The sequence below is a fragment of the Schistocerca piceifrons genome, chromosome 2 (genome assembly GCF_021461385.2).
Source record: "Schistocerca piceifrons isolate TAMUIC-IGC-003096 chromosome 2, iqSchPice1.1, whole genome shotgun sequence".
Taxonomy (NCBI): domain Eukaryota; kingdom Metazoa; phylum Arthropoda; class Insecta; order Orthoptera; family Acrididae; genus Schistocerca; species Schistocerca piceifrons.
Window position 1 is genome coordinate 857,364,575 of NC_060139.1, and position 21,867 is coordinate 857,386,441.

The following is a 21,867-nucleotide window of genomic DNA, read 5'->3' on the forward strand; positions in this document are numbered from 1 at the left end:
CTGTTTCGATGCGGCCCGCCACAAATTCCTGTCCTGTGCCAACCTCTTCATCTCAGAGTTGCAGTTGCAACCTGCGTCCTCAATTATTTGCTGGATGTATTCCAATCTCTGTCTTCCTCTACAGTTTTTGCCCTCTACAGCTCCCTCTAGTATCGCGGAAGTCATTCCCTCATGTCTTAACTAATGTCCTATCATCCTGTCCCTTCCCCTTGTCAGTGTTTAACATAATTCCTTTCCTCTTCTATTCTGCGCAGAACCTCCTCGTTCCTTACCCTATGAATCCACCTGATTTTAAACATTCGCTTGTAGCACCATATCTCAAGTGGTTCTATTCCCTTCTCTTTTGGTTTCGCCACAGTCCATGTCACACTATCATATAATGGTGTGCCCCAAACGTACATTCTTAGAAATTTCTTCCTCAAATTAAGGCCTATGTTTGATACAAGTAAACTTCTCTTGGCCAGGAATAAACTTTTTGCCAGTGCTAGTCTGCTTTTGACGTCCTCCTTGCTTCGTCCCCCATTGGTTATCTAGTGTCTTGTACATACTGTGTATTACCAATCTTTCCCTATACCTTACCCCTTCTTGTCTCACAAGTTCTAACATTTTGCACAATTTGACATCATCGAACGCGGTTTCCTGGTCGACAAATCCTATAAACGTGTCTTGATTTTTCATTAGTCTTGCTTTCATTATCAACCGCAACGTCAGAATTGCCTCTATGGTATATTTACTCTTTGTAAAGCCAAACCCATCGTCATCGAATAGATCCTATGTTTTCTTTTCCATTCTTTTGTATATTAGCCTGTTAAGCAACTTAAATGCATGCTGTTAAGCTCACTGAGCTATAACTCTCGCACTTTTCCGCTCTTTTAGTTTTGGCAAATTTTGGATGAGGTTTTTTCCGAAGGTATAATAGTATACCGCCAATCTCATACATTCTACACACCAACGTGAATAGTAATTTTGTTGCCACTTATCCCAATGATTTTAGAAATTCCGATGGAATGTTTTGTATTCTATAAATATGAATAAAATGACAAGGTCCTTTGACAGTCTTCCGTATGAGGCACCACCACAAGCATAGCAAAAGTGGCCATCCGCTACGGTCTCTGGCGCGGCTGAGCTTCTTACGAGGAAGAGGACTGCTTCCTCTTGATAGCAGCAGCTGACGTAGGAAGGAAGTTGGTCGCAGACGTAGACAGCCGCCTTATCGCGGTGTCTCTGGACCAGATGTCTGGATGTTCTGGCAGGACGCGGGCAAGCCAACGACGGATGCCTAGGAAGGTGCGTCATCGAAGCCGGCCGGAAATACAGGCTACACGTAAGCGGAAGCAACGTCAGCCATGCGGTTAGGCAAAAAAAAAAAAAAAAATCTCGCGACAAAAACACTCTTTGTTCTGAATTGATGTACCTAATCTTCGAAATGTCTCATCAGTTTTAGTATGACAAGTCTGATTTGCAAACTGCTGCCTGAAATAGTATTCCGTAGTTCCATAATTAATAGCGCAAAACGACACGGGTGAAAGAATGTGATAACAGAAGCGCAAAACAGTTCCAGTGAACATGAGTCCGCAAAACAGATCTCTGCGAGATAACTGTGTATGCGTGGTTACTAGCCGCTACTGACTTTGAGACGTACAATGTGGAACTCCTCCATTTGTTATGTTTTCTGCTTCCTTGAATGACTAAATTCTTTCCTCAGTCTCCATTCTATTTTCAGTACAGTTGTACACGTAATGTGAGAAAAGTACAAGTGTATGTCGAAGTGTTATTTAGGTAAAATTTCATTTCAATTTACTGACACTATTGATCTTCATGTTAACAATGATGCATTTAATTTTTACGAGAAGTTCACTTAATTAAAAGTCATAGCTAAATTGAAATCTTACTGTAGCTCGCAATGGGAAGCCATTTAGTACTAATACGTAGAATATGCAATGCTGTAACTATTCATTAGAAAAAAGGCATTTTACCTTTTCTGAGAATATACCTAAAACTGCGTGAAACTAATTAACTTACGAAATAACTGACAGTGAAAGTTCGAACCCTCATAGTTTCAGTTGTCTGTTTTGCCTCAGTGTTTGCTAGATTCTGAACTTGGACATTTTTGTTACAACATTTTTTTCTGAATCAGGAGACACCCCTCACTAATTGATTAAGCTACTAACTAAGATTTTGAATAATAATCATTATGTGAAATTATTTTCGAGATGGAGACAATAGTCGCATGTCGGGGATTCCCAACGCGGAAGCATCAAAATATTACATATACGTTTATAATTTTCGAATTAGACGTGAGTGTCTTAAGGAGCACGATTAAACGTAAGTTTTTTCAAATTTATTTGACTTCAGTGCAGTAGTCAAGTACAGTAGTTTCAGTAAATTACATACAGTTTACATGACTAGTTTCGGTGAAGCTCAGTCAGCTTTATCAAGTGTAATAAGTATGAAATAAGTCTGCTATTAATTATGAGAACCTGAAATATAAGTAACATCTAACCACACCTTTGTCATAGGAAACAATACATGTTAAATTAAACCTCGTTATGCAGTAATGGCGAAGAAGCAATATCATTGCAATTGATCGCTTTGAAGCCTTTGTCTATACAGAATATAAAAATCTTAACGTCGTATATGTTGCGTTAGGATCGGCGTTGTCCAACAACAAAAATCTACACTACCCAACGTCTTTTCAATTTTGAGACGATGAGATGTGGAGATTTTTATTATCTCAGAGTTGACCGATTGGTTTAGAGACAATATATACAAAAATGTTCAAATGTGTGTGAAATCTTATGGGACTTAACTGCTGAAGTCATCAGTCCCTAAGCTTACACACTACTTAAGCTAAATTATCCTAAGGACAAACGCACACACCCATGCCCTAGGGAGGACTCGAACCTCCGCCGGGACCAACCTCACAGTCCATGACTGCAGCGCCCAGACCGCTCGGCTAATCCCGCGCGGCAATATATATACAGATAATAATATACAGTATTAATGCGTGGATGTTGTTATTGCATTAACTTCATCAAGGTGCATTCTGACACTTCTGTTAACGGTTCCACGTCATATTTGAGCCATGTATGTTTCAGAATAACAGCAGAATTGCAAGATTAATACAAGAGGATTTTCACTTGTCAGGTTCGTTATGCAAGTAGTTGGACAACGCTGATCATAATCCAACATAGCCTAGTGACAGAAATGGTACTACGCAAGCTCTGCACATGGCAATCTTACTCCGTGTCTTTTTTTTTTTGGGGGGGGGGGGGGGGGGGAGAGGGTACCTCCTCGTAAAAGTCGCGCACGCCTAGCATGCGAACATCTGTAGTTTGCATATGCGCTCTGTGCGAGCGATGTGAAATAGTGAGAGTAGTGACTCAAGGGACGCTTTCAGGAAATCGCCTGGGAAGACGACAGGTTTGTTTCCGCACACTAGACTTCAAACCAAGTGCTGACGACAGGTCACGATCCCATTCGCAACAGTGAGCACAGAAAACCGCGTTTGCGCCTGTTACGGACCGCACGCCGTCCGTCGAGTTACCCGGGTAGCGAGCATTGTTCACCGCCTGCTAGCTAGCTGCCTGTTGCGCAGTCAGAACTCGCTTGGCCTATCGCTCTGGCGCATTAAGCCTCGTTTGCTCGGCGCGATAAGCAGCAGCGAGTTTGTACACGGATTTCATCCCGAGCAGGCCGGAATCCCGTGGAACTCTGCAGCAGCTTTCGTGCGCTGGGAAAGCAAGGTGTTCCGGTCTTGTGGCTTTCTTATTTGGATAGGACGTGGGCCTCACGTCTGAATAGGTCGCCAAGTTTATCGGCGTTCTGCCCAACTGTACTTCGGACGGTGAGTAAGGAAAACAACACGGCAGCGTTAAATTAAAATCCTCAGTGCCAGGAGATAGATGCGAAAACTACCGAAGTCTAATGTGGCAGCAGACTACCGCATGTTATAGGAGGAGCAAATCGTTGCTGCTGACTGCAAAAATGCACAGTTCATTCCCCTTTTCAAGAACAGTAGTCGAACAGCCGTGCACAATTGTAGATTTACACCGCTGACAGTCTGTTGTAGAATATAGGAATAAGCCTTATGCTCTCGCTTATTACGACTTTTCTGGAGACTGAAAATCTCCTCTGCAGGAATCAACATACACTACTGGCCATTAAAATTGCTACAGCAAGAAGAAATGCAAATGATAAACGGGTATTCATTGGACAAATATATTATACTAGAACTGACATGTGATCGAATGAAGGGTAGACCCACAGGTCGTAACACATCTGAAATGTAACGTCCACTGTTCAAAGTGTCGTCAATGAGAACAAGAGGTGACCGAGACGTGTATCCAATGGCACCCCATACCATCACGCCGGGTGATACGCCAGTATGGCGATGACGAATACACGCTTCCAATGTGCGTTCACCGCCAAACACGGATGCGACCATCATGATGCGGTAAACAGAACCTGGATTCATCCGAAAAAAATGACGTTTTGCCATTCGTGCACCCAGGTTCGTCGTTGAGTACACCATCGCAGGCGCTCCTGTCTGTGATGCAGCGTCAAGGGTAACCGCAGCCATGGTCTCCGAGCTGATAGTTCATGCTGCTGCAAACGTCGTCGAACTATTCGTGCTGATGGTTGTTGTCTTGCAAACGTCCCCATCTGTTGACTCAGAGATCGAGACGTGGCTGTACGATCCGTTACAGCCATGCGGATAACATGCCTGTTATCTCGACTCCTAGTAATGCGAGGCCGTTGGGATCCAGCACGGCGTTCCGTATTACCCTCGTGAACCCACCGACTCCATATTCTGCTAACAGTCATTGGATCTCGACCAACGCGAGCAGCAATGTCGCGATACGATAAACCGCAATCGCGATAGGCTACAATCCGACCTTTATCAAAGTCGAAAACGTGATGGTACGCATTTCTCCTCCTTACACGAAGCATCACAACAACGTTTCACTAGGCAACGCCAGTCAACTGGTGGTTGTGTATGAGAAATGGGTTGGAAACTTTCCTCATGTCAGCACGTTGTAGGTGGCGCCACCGGCGCCAACCTTGTGTGAATGCTCTGAAAAGCTAATGATTTGCATATCACAGCATCTTCTTCCTGTCAGTTAAATTTCGCGTCTGCAACACGTCTTCTTCGTGGTGTGGCAATTTTAATGGCCAGTAGAGTATATTCCGAAAACAACGATCATGTGGAGCCCAGCTCGCTCTATTCGTCCACGAGACCGAGAAGGCAGGAGACACCGGCGAACAGCTTAACGACCTGTTCCTTGACTTCCGGAAAGCATTACATACAGTTCCGCTCGGTAGCCTACTGAACAAGGTGCGAGATGAACTTGTTTCATGAGCTGAGGAGTTTCTAGCAAATAGAGTAGGGTAAGGACGGCTGTAGTGGCCAGAGGAGGCGGGGAGGTGGGAGTGACGTGTCCACTTACTTTTATTCTCTGGGACACTGCTGCAGCCTAGTAACGAACATTTACACTAATCAAGGAGACTTCTTTGGTTTTGTCAGCGAGTTTCGTTACTACAGTTGCGACCGCTTCTCTGCAGTGAAATATTTTATGTTTTCTCTGCTAGGCTAGTTACAAATTCATTTTCATACATTAAAAAATATATATTGTGTCAGTTACCTGCTAAAATGTTGGAAAACGTTGTACGATAGCCAACGAAACCTTGTGTTCATGAATTGCCTGGGTTACGTAATTTATTATTCGGACCGTTCGGTCTCGTAAATCTTGTAAACTGACAAACATTGAGCCAAACAACGAAGCTATTGCGAAATCAGTGGAATGTCATGTTTGAAATTAAACTGCGTAAATAACATGTCTGTAAAACATATTTTAATTATATTTATTAAATAAAATGAACATTTGTAAAACAAGGGTGTGAAATAATCTTTTTTTCTTGCCCTTACGTAGTCACAGTGAGGGATTTGTGGTACTAGCATGTCTCTACGCCCTCGATTTTTTTCCCTGTGTGGTATAGTGACCAGTCGTCTGACGGGGCAAAGAGGCCGCTTTGTAATCTGTTTATCTCGTTTCAAGACAACGGAACTGATAACAATTCAACAGTATTTCAAAGTATGCCAAGGCATTAGTGTTTTAATTACGTGGTGAAAAGCTATGCCCCCTTGTTAAAGGTTTATGTTCAGATGTCATCAAATTGATTAAGAAAATCACTACAAAAATCACTGGATTCCCAAGTTGTGTAAGAGGCATTAGATGCTGTAAGAAATGATGCCGTTTGGTAAAGCAGCAGAACTATTCAGTGTCTAAGGAAACACACTTAAAAGCAGTCGTCTTAAAAATTCGTGATGCTATTGAAAACAAGAAATATTCCTAAAAACTTGAGATTTAGTCTCGCCCGAGAGCAAGACGAAGAACTCCTTCACCATATTTTTGACATGGAACTAGGCAAGGACTGGGTGACACGGTTTAGGAAGAGACATCCAAACATAAGCTTCAGAAAACCACAAACCACTTCATCTTTTTATTTTTCTATTTCTCTGTCGGTGGCCACCTACTGGGCAAAGTGGCCACTTTGCAGACTTTCACTTAAGCTCACCTTTTTACCACAAAAGGAGGATTTGAACAATAATGCGTTTTATAGTTACAGAATGTATACAGTGTGTGTGTATGTATTTCATATGCGTATCTGTGACATGATGGTCACAGAAAAACAACACATTCCTTTGGGTGGCCACTTAGAAAGCTTTCCCTTACAACTGCTCATCAGTTACTGACAGGTGCCAGTCGGTACTCACAGCGCCTCCGTGAACAGCCCCTCCCGTCATCTGGACCATATGGTCTGAATATGGTTGTACAGAGCGAAACCAGTCACCGGAATAAAAATTAATAGTTTATAGCGATCTGGACCACATTTTTTCTTAAAAGATTGTTGGACCGACTCCGCAACGGGTTTGGCGTCTTGTTGGACGCAACGCTAGAATGCGTCGTCGCTGTCAACACTGCAAGTTTCTCAATAGTGTTACGAGAGAAGAACATCTTGTTTCAGCCATCGATTTCCATTTGAGTTCACGAAACATCTGCATAATACCTGTTGTCCGAACCTAGCGGTAACAAATCTTGCAGTCCGCCTGTGAATTGCTTCAATGTCTTCCTGTTAGGGATCCCAAGCACTCGAGCAGTACTCAGGAATGTCTCGCAAAAGTATTCTGAACGCGGTCTCTTTAATAGATGAACTACACTTTCCAAGATATCTTCCAGTTGGTGGAGCACTTACCCGCGAAAGGCAAAGGTCCCGAGTTCGAGTCTCGGTCCGGCACACAGCTTTAATCTGCCAGGAAGTTTCAAATCTTCCAATAAATTGAAGTCGACCATTCGCCTTCCCTACAACCGACCTTACGTGCTCGTCCATTTCATGTTACTCTGCAACGTTACGTTTAGATATTTAATCGACGTGACTGTATCAAGCTGCACGCCCCTGCCGGCCAGAGTGGCCGAGCGGTTCTAGGCGCTACAGTCTAGAACCGCGCGACCGCTGCGGTCGCAGGATCGAATCCTGCCGCGGGCATGGATGTGTGTGATGTCCTTAGGTTAGTTAGGTTTAAGTAGTTCTAAGTTCTAGGGGACTGATGACCTCAGAAGTTAAGTCCCATAGTGCTCAGAGTCATTTGAACCATATTTTTTTGCACGCCCCTAATACTGTATTCTTATCACAGGATTGGTTTCCCTACTCATCTGCATTAGGTTACACTCTTCGAAATCCAGAGCAAGCTGCCCTTCATCACACCAAATAGAAATTCTGACCAAGTTATCCTGTATCCTTCTAAGGTCACTCAACGACGCACTAGCCTATACAGCACAGCGTCATCAGCAAACAATCGTAGATTGTTACTCAACCTGTCCGTCAATCCGTTTCTGTGCATGGGAAACGAGAGCGGTCCTGTCACACTTTCCTGGAGTACGCCTGACGATGCCTTTGTCTCCGATAAACAATCGCCGTCTAACACATGTACTGTGTTCTGTTACTTAAAAAGTGAAGAGTACAGTAAAAGATCGCAAAATATTCTTTTGTTTACTAAAATTAAGTACTCACCACATCCCAAAGTTGTCAAAGGACAAGAGGAAGCGGTCAATCTTCTGTGAAACTCACCTGCAACAGATATACGTAACGTCTGTTAACTTTACTAAGAAAAAACAAGCATACGTCAACACATATTTGTGTCCCACATATGGACTCACAAGCACATAATCAGAACGCAGTAATTTTATTAAATAAGACAACAACGACATGGGAATTGCGAATGCACGTTACGCTCGTAGAGGTTAGCACAGTTGCAGCAAATTCGCTATTAGATGCAGGAAGCATGGAACGCCGAAAAACACACGTGGCGATGGATCCTGCAACATATAAGCAGACCGTAGAAGAGTTCTCCTGTGGGAAATGAAGTGGGGCCCTCGATACGCCGATTTACGCCTTAGGAATCAACTGTCCAGTCATGCGCATCCTGCAGGCGATGCAAGACAAGCAATTGTGGTGTGTCAAAAAGATCCATCCGATTTTACATATCTTCTCCCTAAATGAGGATGCAAACGATAGATTTTAACTTACGCATGGGACAACGAAGTTTTTATTTTCAAAACATCCAGCTGATTTTACAGGGGAATATGCACGCAAATAAAGCCTTGGGGTACTTTTTACAATTACGTAAGGTCAAATATTTAATTCACCTTTCATTCACTTTTGCACAAACGCCTTTTCAGTGCCATTGTGTTCTTGGTATTCTGTTATATGTATCTACACCTTTTCAAAGTGGCAAATCATATAGAAAATCTTTAAAATACTGATTACTGAAAGGCGTATAGGATTTGTGCCACTGGAGCTCCAAGTGCCATGAGTCAAGGTCTCCTCCAATCACTTGATATACAGTTGTGTGGTAAGTAGAGTGCACATAAGAATTTCTTCCTCAATATCACAGGGGATTGTACAGTAAGCACTGCAACATCTAATCCGAAAAATGCAGTTGTATCAGAAGCAGAAATCAATACTGAAAGATTTTTAGTTGCACTGAATTTTCTTATCCTCTTGCAAAACATTTAAAAACTATGATAAATTGTTTTGTTGACTAAGTTCCACTAGTTGAAGTACTACTGCTGTATTTCTGTAAATTACTAACAAATAAAACATAGTATTAATGGCACTTGGAACAAGAACTTTCTTATTGGACTTACAAGCAGTCAGTTCCCTGGTACGGCACTTAGAACATTCTTAATAAATTATTTTGTAATTTGTCTCATTATTTTTGCAGCGATGCGGTAAGCAGCATAATTCTGTGGTATCAGAATAGCTTCTGAATTTTTTTGTATGCAAATAAGTTTTGTTCAAAAAGAGATATAATGTTTTTTTTTTATTCTCCCGACAGATATGAGATTTGGCACTTAGAGCTCTTCAAATGCTCAACATGCAGCGGCGACTAATCGCAGTTGACCGTCTTATCTGGATTTATGTTTGTGGACATCTCTTTGCGCTTAAACAAGGAGCGATCACAAGCAGCACTCTGATAATTCTGTGTCAGGAGCGCCCACAAGGGAAATGGGGGGTGGGGGGAGGGCAGGTGCCATCCTCAACCCTACCCCCCCCCCCCCTGACCCAGCCCCCAGCGGTTCTCAGTAGCTGGCATAGTCAAATTTTTAATGGAGTTGCAAGACGAAATAGAAAAACTGATCCATGCAGATGCTGAGCAATATACTTGGCCCAAATCCACCGAAGGGCAATACACAATGATGATGAAACAGTTATATTGGCGAATAATTTCGCCGTTGAGATAAGCATCAACTTCAAGGTAGTGCATCATCCCGTCCACTGCAGAACAACACAGTTTCACAAAAACAAGGGGAATCTTCAGTTTTTTTAGGGACATTACTAGTTACGTTAAATAATTATCGTTTCCCATCACGCTGTCGTCCAAAATTTGGTTAAATCTTTAATTTCAGAGCACAGTTCATTACCAAAGAAGACTGGCACAAAATTTTAACTAATTCTAAAAGTAGTTTTGATGTGTCATCAGATATTCAGTACTAAATATGAAAAAGTTTTTATTATCAGGTATAGCTTTTATTCTCTTTCATATTTCATAAGCTCAAATGCAATGAATAAAACAGAAACTTATTTTTTTGATGTAGCTTATTGTAAAATAGTCTCAGATACTTATCTACCAATTATAAAACAGTATGCACTATTTTTTATACATTTCAACATTTTTCAGTGGAGAGAAATCTTTAGACACAAAAGTAACTTCGGGTACAGGAGTGTTACAGGACTACCACTGTTTACAACACATGTAAACGATACTGTGGATAACATCGGCAGCTCCATGAGGGTTTCTGTGGGTGCTGCTGCTGTTGTATATAGACAGGTCGCGACGCTAGAAAGTTACAGCGAACTGCATGAAAACTTTCAGAGAATCGGGACTTGGTGCAGTGACTGACTTTTGACAACATAAACAAATGTAGCGTATTGCGCATGAAACTTTACTGCATATTTAGAAGATTGCCAAACGATCACTGGAAGCAGTCACATACATCATATAGATTGTTTCAAAGCCTTTGCGAAAAAACCCTAGGAGTGATAGATCACATCATGGTGAACAACTATTATTACAGACAAAATTTCCGCTGACCCTTCCCAACGATTTAGGCATATTTTGTAATTGATTATGCCCCGGAGAGGCTGCAGGGCGTAGGCACACTGTGGCGTTCATATGCAGTGTGTGTTGCCCGTAAGCCAGTCATTTGCTCCGCGTGATAAACTTAAGACACGATATCTCAATGGTGTGAAAAGTAGCAATTATCTCTCATTAAGGAAAAGTGGGCGATCATCCACATGAGTGCAAAAAGAAATCCGTTAAATTTTGATTACATGATAAATTACACAAATTTAAAGCCTGTCAATTCGACTAAATACCTAGGAATTACAATTACGATCAACTTAAGTCGGAATTATCACGCAATGTTGTGGGGAGGGCAAACCAAAGACTACGTTTTAATGGCAAAACACTTAGAAGATGCAAAAGGTCTACTAAAAGGACTGCTAAAGTATTACCGTGCAGCATGGGATCATTACTAGAGAAAGACATCGAAAAAGTTCAAAGGAGGGCAGCTCGTTTCGAATTATCACGAAATAGAGGAGAGAATATCACGGATATGATTAACGTGTTGGGATCTCAATCATTGAAACGATGGCGTTTTTCGTTGCGGCGAGATCTTTTCCGAATTCAATCGCTTCGATGGATTAGAAATAACAGTCAACCAGTTGCAAAATAGAGGTTTATTAAACCTTGACCATGGTTTCGACGGCTTTAAAACCGTCTTCTCCAGAAGCTTTTGCACATAAAATCACATAATCTATAGTCAATGGGAGAGCTGTTGATTAAATAGTACATGTCATCCACTTAATCATCATTTAAAATAAGTTATATAACAGTAGTATGGTCTACTGCGGTTTTAAAACACGGCCCTTTAGCACACGGCTAGTACTTTTATATGATGTACCTTAAACGGCGATTAAGTGGATGACATGTACTAGATAGAGTCAACGACTCTCACATTGACTATTGATAATGTGATTTTACGTAAAACATCTTCTGAAGGAGACGGTTTTAAAACCGTCGAAACTCCGTGGTCAAGGTTTAATAAAACTGTATTTTGAATCTGGTTGGCTGTTATTTCCAATCCATTTAAGTTCTTGCATGCACAGCTGCTGAAGCGCAACCATGTTCAAAATCTTGAAATTTCAATCACTACCTTTCTCCTCTAAAAGTGAAAATCTACATAGAGAGAAGTGATCATCGTAATAAAATAAGAGAAATCAGAGCCCGTACAGAAAGATTTAAGTGTTCATTTTTTTGCCACGGCAGAGAAATAGTCTGAAAGTGTGGTCCACGAACCCTCTGGCAGGCACTTAAGTGTAAACTGCAGAGCAGTCATGTGGCTTGCGGAGTATGGATGTAGATGTAGATGTACGGGTAGACGCAGTTGTAGATGAAAGGGTGTCAGCTCAAGCTTCTAAAATATCGTTCTTTGCTTAGATACAATCATTAAGATTTTCTTGTTGAAAATCGCTATCAGTTTCCTCGAATGGATGCACCTTTTCTGGGTAGTAGACTCTGCTAGTTCGTTGAATTGTCGTCCCAGAGCCGGCGGATTCATTAAACGACGCCCTTTCCCTTGAAAGTAATAACGTGGGCGCCCACGATTTGCGGCGTTGCAAACGGTTACAGGTCACTAGCGATTCTCACGCTAGATGTGGTCATTTCACTCAGAAAACAGGTTGTTTGTAATGAGACGGGACGGAGAGAGTCCGGCGTGGGACAGGAGATGCGTAGCCGGCGCGTTAATTAAGATTCCGCGCGTCGGCCAGTAGTAGCGAGAAAGTGGTGGTGGAAGCCGCCCGTCTGCTCCCAAGGCCGGCCCACGTTTCTCTCCGGCCGACACTCACCGTCACGCAATACACTGCCGGCCGCTACAGAGACTCGTTTGCCGATCGTTTAAGCATACTGCCGTTACAAGATTCTAAACCACTGGCCATTAAAACTGCAACAGCGTGTAGTAAAGACATTTTGTTTACTAACAGAATACAGTGTGGTAGGAATCACACTTCGTAGAATTTTTGGGTGATTTGCAGGTACACAGGGTGCGAAAGTTACACTGACGGAAAAAACTGCAACACCAAAAGTAATTAACGTAGAGTAATGAAATTTCGGGAATACGTTTGTCTAGGTATCATATTAGAGTGTTTAACATTGCGAGATCACTGGTTAACGTAAGGGCGAGATATGCCATTGCAAATTAACTGGTATGAAAACCAGAATGTTGAATGCCAGCATGCAAACGTGCATGTATTGTGTTGTACAGATGCCGGATGTCAGTTTGTGGGATGGAGATCCATACCTGTTGCACTTGTTTGGTTAATTCGGGGATCAGTTAATGATGGTTGTGGATGATCCTGTAGCCCGATGATGTCCCATTTTATCTTTTTAATTTTATTTATTTTTTTTATTTTTTTTTTTTTTGAGTCGTCAGGCTTCTGACTGGTTTGATGCGCCCCGCCACGAATTTCTTTCCTGCTCCAACCTCTTAGTCTCAGAGTAGCACTTGCAACCTACGCCCTCAATTATTTGTTGGATGTATTCTATCCTCTGTCTTCCTCTGCAGTTTTTGCCGTATGTCCCATATGTGCTCGACTGGAGACAGGTCTTGTGGACCGAGGCAACATGTCGACACGCTGTAGAGCATGTAGGGTTACAACAGCGGTATGTGGGCGGGCGTTATCCTGTTGGAAAACACCCCCGTGAATGATTTTCGCCACGCGGGATTAGCCGAGCGGTCTAGGGCGCTTCAGTCGTGGACTGTGCGGGTGGTCCCGGCGGAGGTTCGAGTCCTCCCTCGGGCATGAGTGTGTGTGTTTGTCCTTAGGATAATTTAGGTTAAGTAGTGTGTAAGCTTAGGGACTGATGACCTTATCAGTTGAGTCCCATAAGATTTCACACACATTTGAACATTTGAATGCTTTTCATGAATGGCAGCACAACAGGTCGAATCGCCAGACTGAAGTACGAATTTGCAGTCAGGGTGCATGGGGTAACCACGAGAGTGCCCCTGCTGTCATACGAAATCGCACCCCAGACCATAACTCCAGGTGTGGGTCCAGTGAGTGTAGCACACACAGACAAGTTCATTGCAGGCCGTCCTTCTATCCAAATCACGGCCATCACTGGCACCGAGGCGGAACCAGCTTTCATCAGAAAAGACAACAGACCTCCACCCTGCCAACCAAAAAGCTGTCGCTTGACACCACTGAAGTAGCAAACGGCTGTGGTTTGGGATCAGTGAAATGCACGCTACAGGGCGTCTGGTACGGAGTTGTCCTTGAAGTAACCGATTTGTAACAGTTTGTTTGGTCACTGTGGTGCCGGCTGCTGATGCACATGCAGTGCGATGCGCCAGAGCCGAACGCCGAGGACAATGGTGCAGCGCGGCCGTCCGGAGCCCGGTCTTATTGCGGCCGGCCGTACATTCCTGTGACCACCGCTGCCAGCAGTCACGTGCAGTTGTTACATTCGTGCGAAGTCTTTCTGAAATATCACAAAAGAAACGTCCAGCTTCTAGTAGACTTTTTAGACGATCTCGTTCAAACTCAGTGAGGTACTGATAATTAAAGACATTTTTACTAACGTCAACTCAGCACGTCCAGTCTCAGAGATAAATTAATGCTCACGATTACTACACCGTGTATTTAAAGCACATTATTTAAAGCATTGTAAAGCACGTCGAATTGTTACCTGTGGCTAAATTTGTGAAGTGGCGTAAAGTTAACGCCACTTAAAAAATGTTTTCCAAAATAATTTAGGCACTAGACAGATCCTATTAACTGTAAGCAATGCAACTAAATCGGTCTCATAGTACGAATAAATCTCGCCACATTCAGTGCTTACATGTTTCGTTTATACATTATCCACGGCTACACGACCTCCACAATGCTGAAAACATGCAATAAATGTGTACCATCTGATGATGAATCATTTGGCACTAGACAGATCCTATTAACTGTAAGCAATGCAACTAAATCGGTCTCATAGTACGAATAAATCTCGCCACATTCAGTGCTTACATGTTTCGTTTATACATTATCCACGGCTACACGACCTCCACAATGCTGAAAACATGCAATAAATGTGTACCATCTGATGATGAATCATTTGGCGATTCGAATCTGGTAACGGGTAATAGAAATTGAAAAATAAAATAAAAGGAGACAGGCTGCAGAATTGGGAAACCTTTATTCATCAAAGTCGCAGTGTTCCACATCCGTAACGGATAAAAGTTTTGTTTTGTTTGACTACCTCAAACCAATGTTCCAGTTCTGTTCAGACTTTCCACGTCTTGGAAAAGTTAATTAACTTAACTGTCGAATACTAGAAAGTGAGACTCCAGGCGAAGAGATTGAGTACGAGAAGGACAATGCGTGGTTGGGGTTATATACACGTGGTGTGACTGGTCTCTTTTTTTATGGAATCTATAGTGACAGGATACACCTATCTCGACATGTTGGCGAACTCTGCAGTTCCACAGACGCCTCCCCTCGTCATTTTGCAGAAGGATGATGCCCCACACCACTGTCATGGCGATGGGATGGTAAGGAGGGAGAGGTCCCACAGTCTCGGTCTCCCGATCTGACTCCGCTGGCTATCAGTGCACGGGGGTTTATCACAGATATTGTTTACAGAACAAAGGTTCGAGATCTGGTGGATCTGAGACAAAGGATGAACCTCACTGCACAAGTGAACGTCTCTGTTGGTATTGCTGACACACTCGTCTACCATTTGGGGACTCGAAGGTGTGCGCCCACTGCATTCCTCGCCCCGTAACGGAGCTACGAAGGACCATCTGTGTGGAATTGCTTACACGTTAAAGTTTATCGTGACAGTTTTTTGTCGAACATAGCCACAGGCGATGAAACATGGGTACGTCACTTTGAACCGGAAACAAAACGGCAATCCATGGGGTGGCGCCACATCACCTCTCCTCCGGAGAAGTTCGCACCTTCAAATAGTAAGGTCAAGGCGACGGTCTTCTGGGATTCTGAAGGGGTTATTTTGTTTGACGTCCTTCCTCATGGGTCAACGACCACCTCTGAAGTGTATTGAGCTACCGCCAGGAAATTGGAGAAACGACTTCAGCGTGTTCGTCGCCACAGAAATGTAAACAAATTTCGCCTTTTACATGACAACACAAGGCCTCATACAAGTCTGCGCACCCTAGAGAAGCTAAAAAAACTTCCCTGGACGGTTCTTCCTCATCAACCCTGCAGCCCAGATCTCGCACCTTCCGACTTCGATGCAGCAAGACGTTGGCTCCGACGTAGACCAATGAAGTGGTACCACGTGCGCATACAGGACCTCCCAGAAGTGTGATGTAAGGCTATCGCATTGGACGGAGGTTATGCTGAAGAATTGGGTTTTGTAGCGAAAATGTGGAGAACACACTACTGGCCATTAAAATTGCTACACCACGAAGATTACGTGCTACAGACGCGAAATTTAACCGACAGGAACAAGATGCTGTGATATGCAAATGATTAGCTTTTCAGAGCATTCACACAAGGTTGGCGCCGGTGGCGACACCTACAACGTGCTGACATGAGGAAAGTTTCCAACCGATTTCTCATACACAACCACCAGTTGACTGGCGTTGCCTGGTGAAACGTTGTTGTGATGCTTTGTGTAAGGAGGAGAAATGCGTACCATCACGTTTTCGACTTTGATTAAGGTCGGATTTTAGCCTATCACGATTGCGGTTTATCGTATCGCGACATTGCTGCTCGCGTTGGTCGAGATCCAATGACTGTTAGCAGAATATGGAGTAGGTGGGTTCAGGAGGGTAATACGGGCCGCCGTGCTGGATGCCAACGGCCTCGTATCACTTGCAGTTGAGATGACAGGCATCTTATCCGCATTGCTGTAACGGATCGTGCAACCACGTCTCGATCCCTGAGTCAAGAGTTGGGGATGTCTGCAAGACAACAACCATCTGCGCGAACAGTTCGACGACGTTTGCAGCAGCATGGACTACCAGCTCGGAGACCATGGCTGCGGTTACCCTTGACGCTGCATCACAGACAGGAGCGCCTGCGATGGTGTACTCAACGGCGAACCTGGGTGCACGAATGGCAAAACGTCATTTTTTCGGATGAATTCAGGTTCTGTTTACAGCATCATGATGGTCACATCCGTGTTTGGCGACATCGCGGTGAACGCACATTGGAAGCGTAGTATCACCCGGCGTGATGGTATGGGGTGCCATTGGTTACACGTCTCGGTCACCTCTTGTTCGCATTGACGGCACTTTGAACAGTGGACGTTACTTTTCAGATGTGTTACGACCCGTAGTTCTACACTTAATTCCATCCCTGTGAAACCCTACATTTCAGCAGGATAATGCACGACCGCATGTTGTAGGTCTTGTACGGGCCTTTCTGGATACAGAAAATGTTCGACTGCTGCCCTGGCCAGCACATTCTCCACATCTCTCACCAATTGAAAACGTCTGGTCAGTGGTGGCCGAGCAACTGGCTCGTCACAATATGCCAGGCACTACTCTTGATGAACTGTGGTATTGTGTTGTAGCTGCCTGGGTAGCTGTACCTGTACACGCCATCCAAGCTCTATTTGACTCAATGCCCAGGCGTATCAAGGCCATTATTACGGCCAGAGGTGGTTGTTCTGGGTACTGATTTCTCAGGATCTATGCACCCAAATTGCGTGAAAATGTAATCACATGTCAGTTCTAGTATAATATATTTGTCCAATGAATACCCGTTTATTGTCTGCAAACTTCTTGGTGTAGCAATTTTAATGGACAGTAGTGTAGTAAAACGTAAGGGAATCTTAAAAAAAAAACCTAACATGCTTTCTTATTGCGGAAGAATGCTGTGCAAGAAATGGGTGTCAAGAAGAGAACTATTTTAAATGTGGTACTGCGGAATAATGCTGTACATGAGATGGGTAGATCTGGTAAATAATGAAGAAACGCTGGTTCGAATTGGATGAAAAGGAATTAATGGCACAACTTGACTAAAAGCAGGGATCGGTTGATCGGACGCATTTTGAGGCATCAAGGAAGGAAGTGTGGAGACTAAATTGTAGACGCAGACCAATGTATGGACGCCAGTTAAAAGATTCAAGCGGCTGTGGGTTTCAATAGTTATGCAATGGCGAAGAGACTTGCGTATAACAGACTAGAGTTGAGGGCTCCATCAAGTCGGTGTACATTCCATTTTTTAGAAAATAAACCACAGTTTCTTCAATAAGTCGGCGGATACAAAAATATCTCTCTCGCTCATCTGCGCCCTATCACTTACCGACAACCACGTTATCGATAATACTAGAGGATACTGAGATATTAGTAGGGTCCACGCCCCCTCAAAAATCCTCCAAAATACCATTAATTTGTTAATCGTCTGCGATTTGAATAGGGTTTCCAGCGATGCCATCTGCGCGGCCTGTACTGAACCGCAAACACACCGCAATGTGTATTAGCAAGGAATGACATTCGTGCTGAGAGGGCCTTCAAGCGCTACTTCTGTGTGCACACGAAAGACAGCTTGCCTACTTGTTACAATGTCAGCCGCGTCGTTACACGCTTGCGTAAGATCTGCACGTTGTCGCAACCACCTGCTCGGAGCGGATAGCGAACGCACCGGAGCGGGTTAGACCACTTGCACTGGTGATGAAGTAATAATACACTCTATACATCGCCAACGACACGTAGTTCGAAGGAAGGAAGAAAGATTAGGGTTTAACGTCCCGTCAACATCGAGATTATCAAAGACAGACCAGGAATGTTTCAAGAAGGAGCAAGGAAATCGGCCGAGCCCTTTCAAAGGGGCTATCCGGGCATTTGCCTGGAACAATTTAGGAAAATCAAGGAAAACCTACAGCCGGATGGCCGGACTTGTATCTGAACTCCTGAATGACGTTGTTCGACACAAGTTAATACCCTGTGTAGGGTTGTACGTAATGGAACAAAAGCACGTAATGCTGTAGACACCGCAACTGTCAAAAACGGTGTAACGTTGCGCATCCTTGACATTTTATAAACGGTTAAAAGCGGGAAGTTTCCCCATAAACATTAAGGGATGGCAGAGAAAGGAAAAAATGTCTCAGTCTGAGATAGGTGAACCCTAACCCTAACCGGGGAACAACAGAATAGAATGTTGAAGGCTAAAATGAGCCCTCCGAAAAGTGGGGTGCACTGTAAATCATGGGTAATCTTGGGTGCAGAGGATTGTGTACGTTTACCAAGAGCAGAATTCAAATCGCCGCTCTGCTCTCATAATATTTCTTACTTCTACGTGCAGCAGATCCGCTTTGTCTGTAAATCTCTTTTTGCTTTGAAACATGCGGTCATTCCACAGTGGAGTTCGAACTGTCCCTCTAAAGACATTACTACTTAAAGGATGTTGCTGGTAATATCTTCGAAAGACGCCAAAGTTGTCTGACCTGCTTTCCTGGCGAAAGAATACTGCACTGTATCTCAGACAAGCGATACTAATTGCATGTTTGTTTTTATAATGAAATGTTGGATTAGTTTTCAGTCCTTTGTTTATATGACAGTTGGGTAGCGTAAGAGTAAGGGCATCGATTTCTTTTTCTCGAAGTTACTCTTTTCTGCTAATATACAGAGTGAATCGTGTATGTTGTAACGTAACGCCGCTTTTATTTCGCGAACGGTACTGTGTTCTTTGGGATGTGGTCCGTCTAAGCAACTAAATAGAATTGTTGGCAACAGTATTAAGAGTAAACACACACAAGTAACATACATTTTAAACAAAAACACACAGTGAGACTGAAGTGTTTAACTGTAATGTGCTCGCAAATGCCGAAAACTGGACGTTCTGGCGTACACAGCATAACACGTAATGCGACACAGACGTGATAATAAGATCTCAAAAAACCACCAAGGAGGATGCTCTGTAAATGAAAGGATGCGAGACGTGTATGGCATAAAAAAAGCTTTTATTTAGTTACTTAAACCGACCACATTTCGAATAATAATAATAATAATAATAATAATAATACAGAAGGAATTGAGAAACAAGACATAAAAGCGACGACAATACCTTTGTTTGTACGATACAGCTGAAATTTTATCTGAAGATACACAGTACTTACAGGGTATCTGAGATCGCCAATCAAAGGTGCTTGAGAACCAGCTGTCAGAAGCAAAAACTCAGATAGTGTCATACATACAGATAATATACTTTTGAGGTAAATGTGAACCATTGTTAAATATCGTTTGTTTGTAATGGGAAGAAAATGTGTGAAAAAGAGAAATAGATTTTAACGTCCTGAGCACTTAGGTCATTATCGATGTATGACTAGATCAGTTGGACAGACATGGCAGGGGAAATCAACTACGAACGTCTAGAAGGATCTATTCTTCATGCGATCAATGGAAAACGGGAGAAGACCCCAATGACAAAAGCTCCTTCATGCTACGGTACGAATAGTGTCGAAGTCACTGAGCGACGCTGCTCGGTAAAAAGGTTTGTGCTTAGTGGGACGTGAAACAGTTTTTCGAGGCCATTGCGTGTCAGGTAAAACATTCTGAGTAAGAATAGATACTGATTTTTCACACATACGTGTATTAGGTCCCTTGGAGTACGAATGTAAGAAATGCGGCGGATTACAAAAGTCAATGCATCACTTGTTAAGCCTTGAGGTAAGTTGTGTAACACATTCAACACGAATATGTTGTATGAGTAAAGATACCTAACACTTCATATCAGAATTGTTGGGCCTAAACTAATACTACGTATTGGAGAATTTTGTTCACATTGTTGACAACCATGGTGTCACAGCTGTTGAGGGGTGGATCTTCAGTTCAACGGGGAGAGATTTAAGGGTTGGGATACTGGGTTCAGGTGGAGCTGAGTTCACTTTCCGTCGGCACGCACTGGGGCTCCCTAAAATCACTTCAGGCGAATGGCGCAACAGTTGCTTAAAAATGATGTCTGACGATTTCTTTCACTGTCGGACTAGTGCTCCGTCAACGTTGAGGCGAACGTTAAACCCCGTCCCCCTTCCTTTGATCTATCGGTCCATACTACTTGACACAGTATGAATTTTACGAAAAAGACATCGAGATTGTCGAATGAAATACCACTGGAGTAAGTCCTCCACATGATTCCAGACGCAAAAACGCGTCGCGTCGGCCGTTGAAGAGGACAATCACAAACACTTAATCATTGCTAAAAACTTTCGAGACCCTTTATCAACACCACCATCATCATCATCATCATCATCATCAGACATCTTACATCCACCGCTGCATTAAAATTTTTCTGTGCGTTACAGTCACCTTACATTCGCATCAACGTAGCTGCTTAATGCTTTCTAGTCATCCTTCGGCTTCGTGGTCTCTGATTTTTCTTGTTCTTTTCATCCAGAAAAAAACTTCCTTGATCTGTTTATAAGTGCATTAGAGTGCCCGAGCGTGAAGTTCTGAACAGTTTTTTCCCGTTTTGGAGGCAAGTGTTTTGCCTTGGTGCCTGCGAACGTGGTTGACGGGCAGAGGCCTGGTATTAGATAATGGAGCTCTTAGCTAGTGTTTGGTGGAACTAATGCTAACAAAATGTATTTATTATCGAGGAAACTTGGTTTTCGTATGGCCCTTTACCTTCGTAGTTTTTTTTGTGTTCGTTGAAATCGTCTGCGGAATCACAATGAACCTATTCAAGGTGGTGCATTAGTCGTTAGTTTTGTACTTTCGTACCAGTCCTGTGGTAGGACTTCGGAATATTTTTGAATTCTGTTATATTTATATTGCACATGTACCACTGGTGTTGGAGTAGTGGCTACTTTAAATGTGTCTCACTAGGAGTGAGGTCACAAAGGAGGTTTAGCACGACACGACCACATCTTCAGGAGCGATTCAAAGCAAGGGCGTACGCAGCGAAGGGCAAGGGAGAGGAAAGCTCCCCTCCCACGAGAGACAGGCAGGTATCAATTTTGTACCTAACTGAAGAATGCCGAAACATGAAATAATGAATATTGACTGGTATCGAGCATTAGCAGAGATTTGTGAAATGTAACAGCTCTTATAGTTGTGAATCTAGCGATCTATCTAGGGACATTAAGCGACATACTGCACCGTTGGCCACCAAGAATCGTTTATGTGAGGAATCGTGTCAATTCTTGACATTGACACACTTTTAATCAATCTTAATAACTGATGTCATACTAATTTTGAGCCGCGAGACACATTTAAAGTAACCACTACTCCAACATCAATGGTATATGCACAACAGAAATATAACAGCATTCAGAAA

At 43.1% G+C, this 21,867-nt stretch overlaps 1 protein-coding gene across 1 annotated transcript in view; it reads right to left on the reverse strand.

The window, feature by feature from the left end:
* Positions 1 to 21,867, reverse strand: part of LOC124775127 (phosphatidylinositol 4-kinase beta) — a 284,386-nt gene that overhangs the window by 141,044 nt on the left and 121,475 nt on the right. The window lies entirely within an intron of this gene.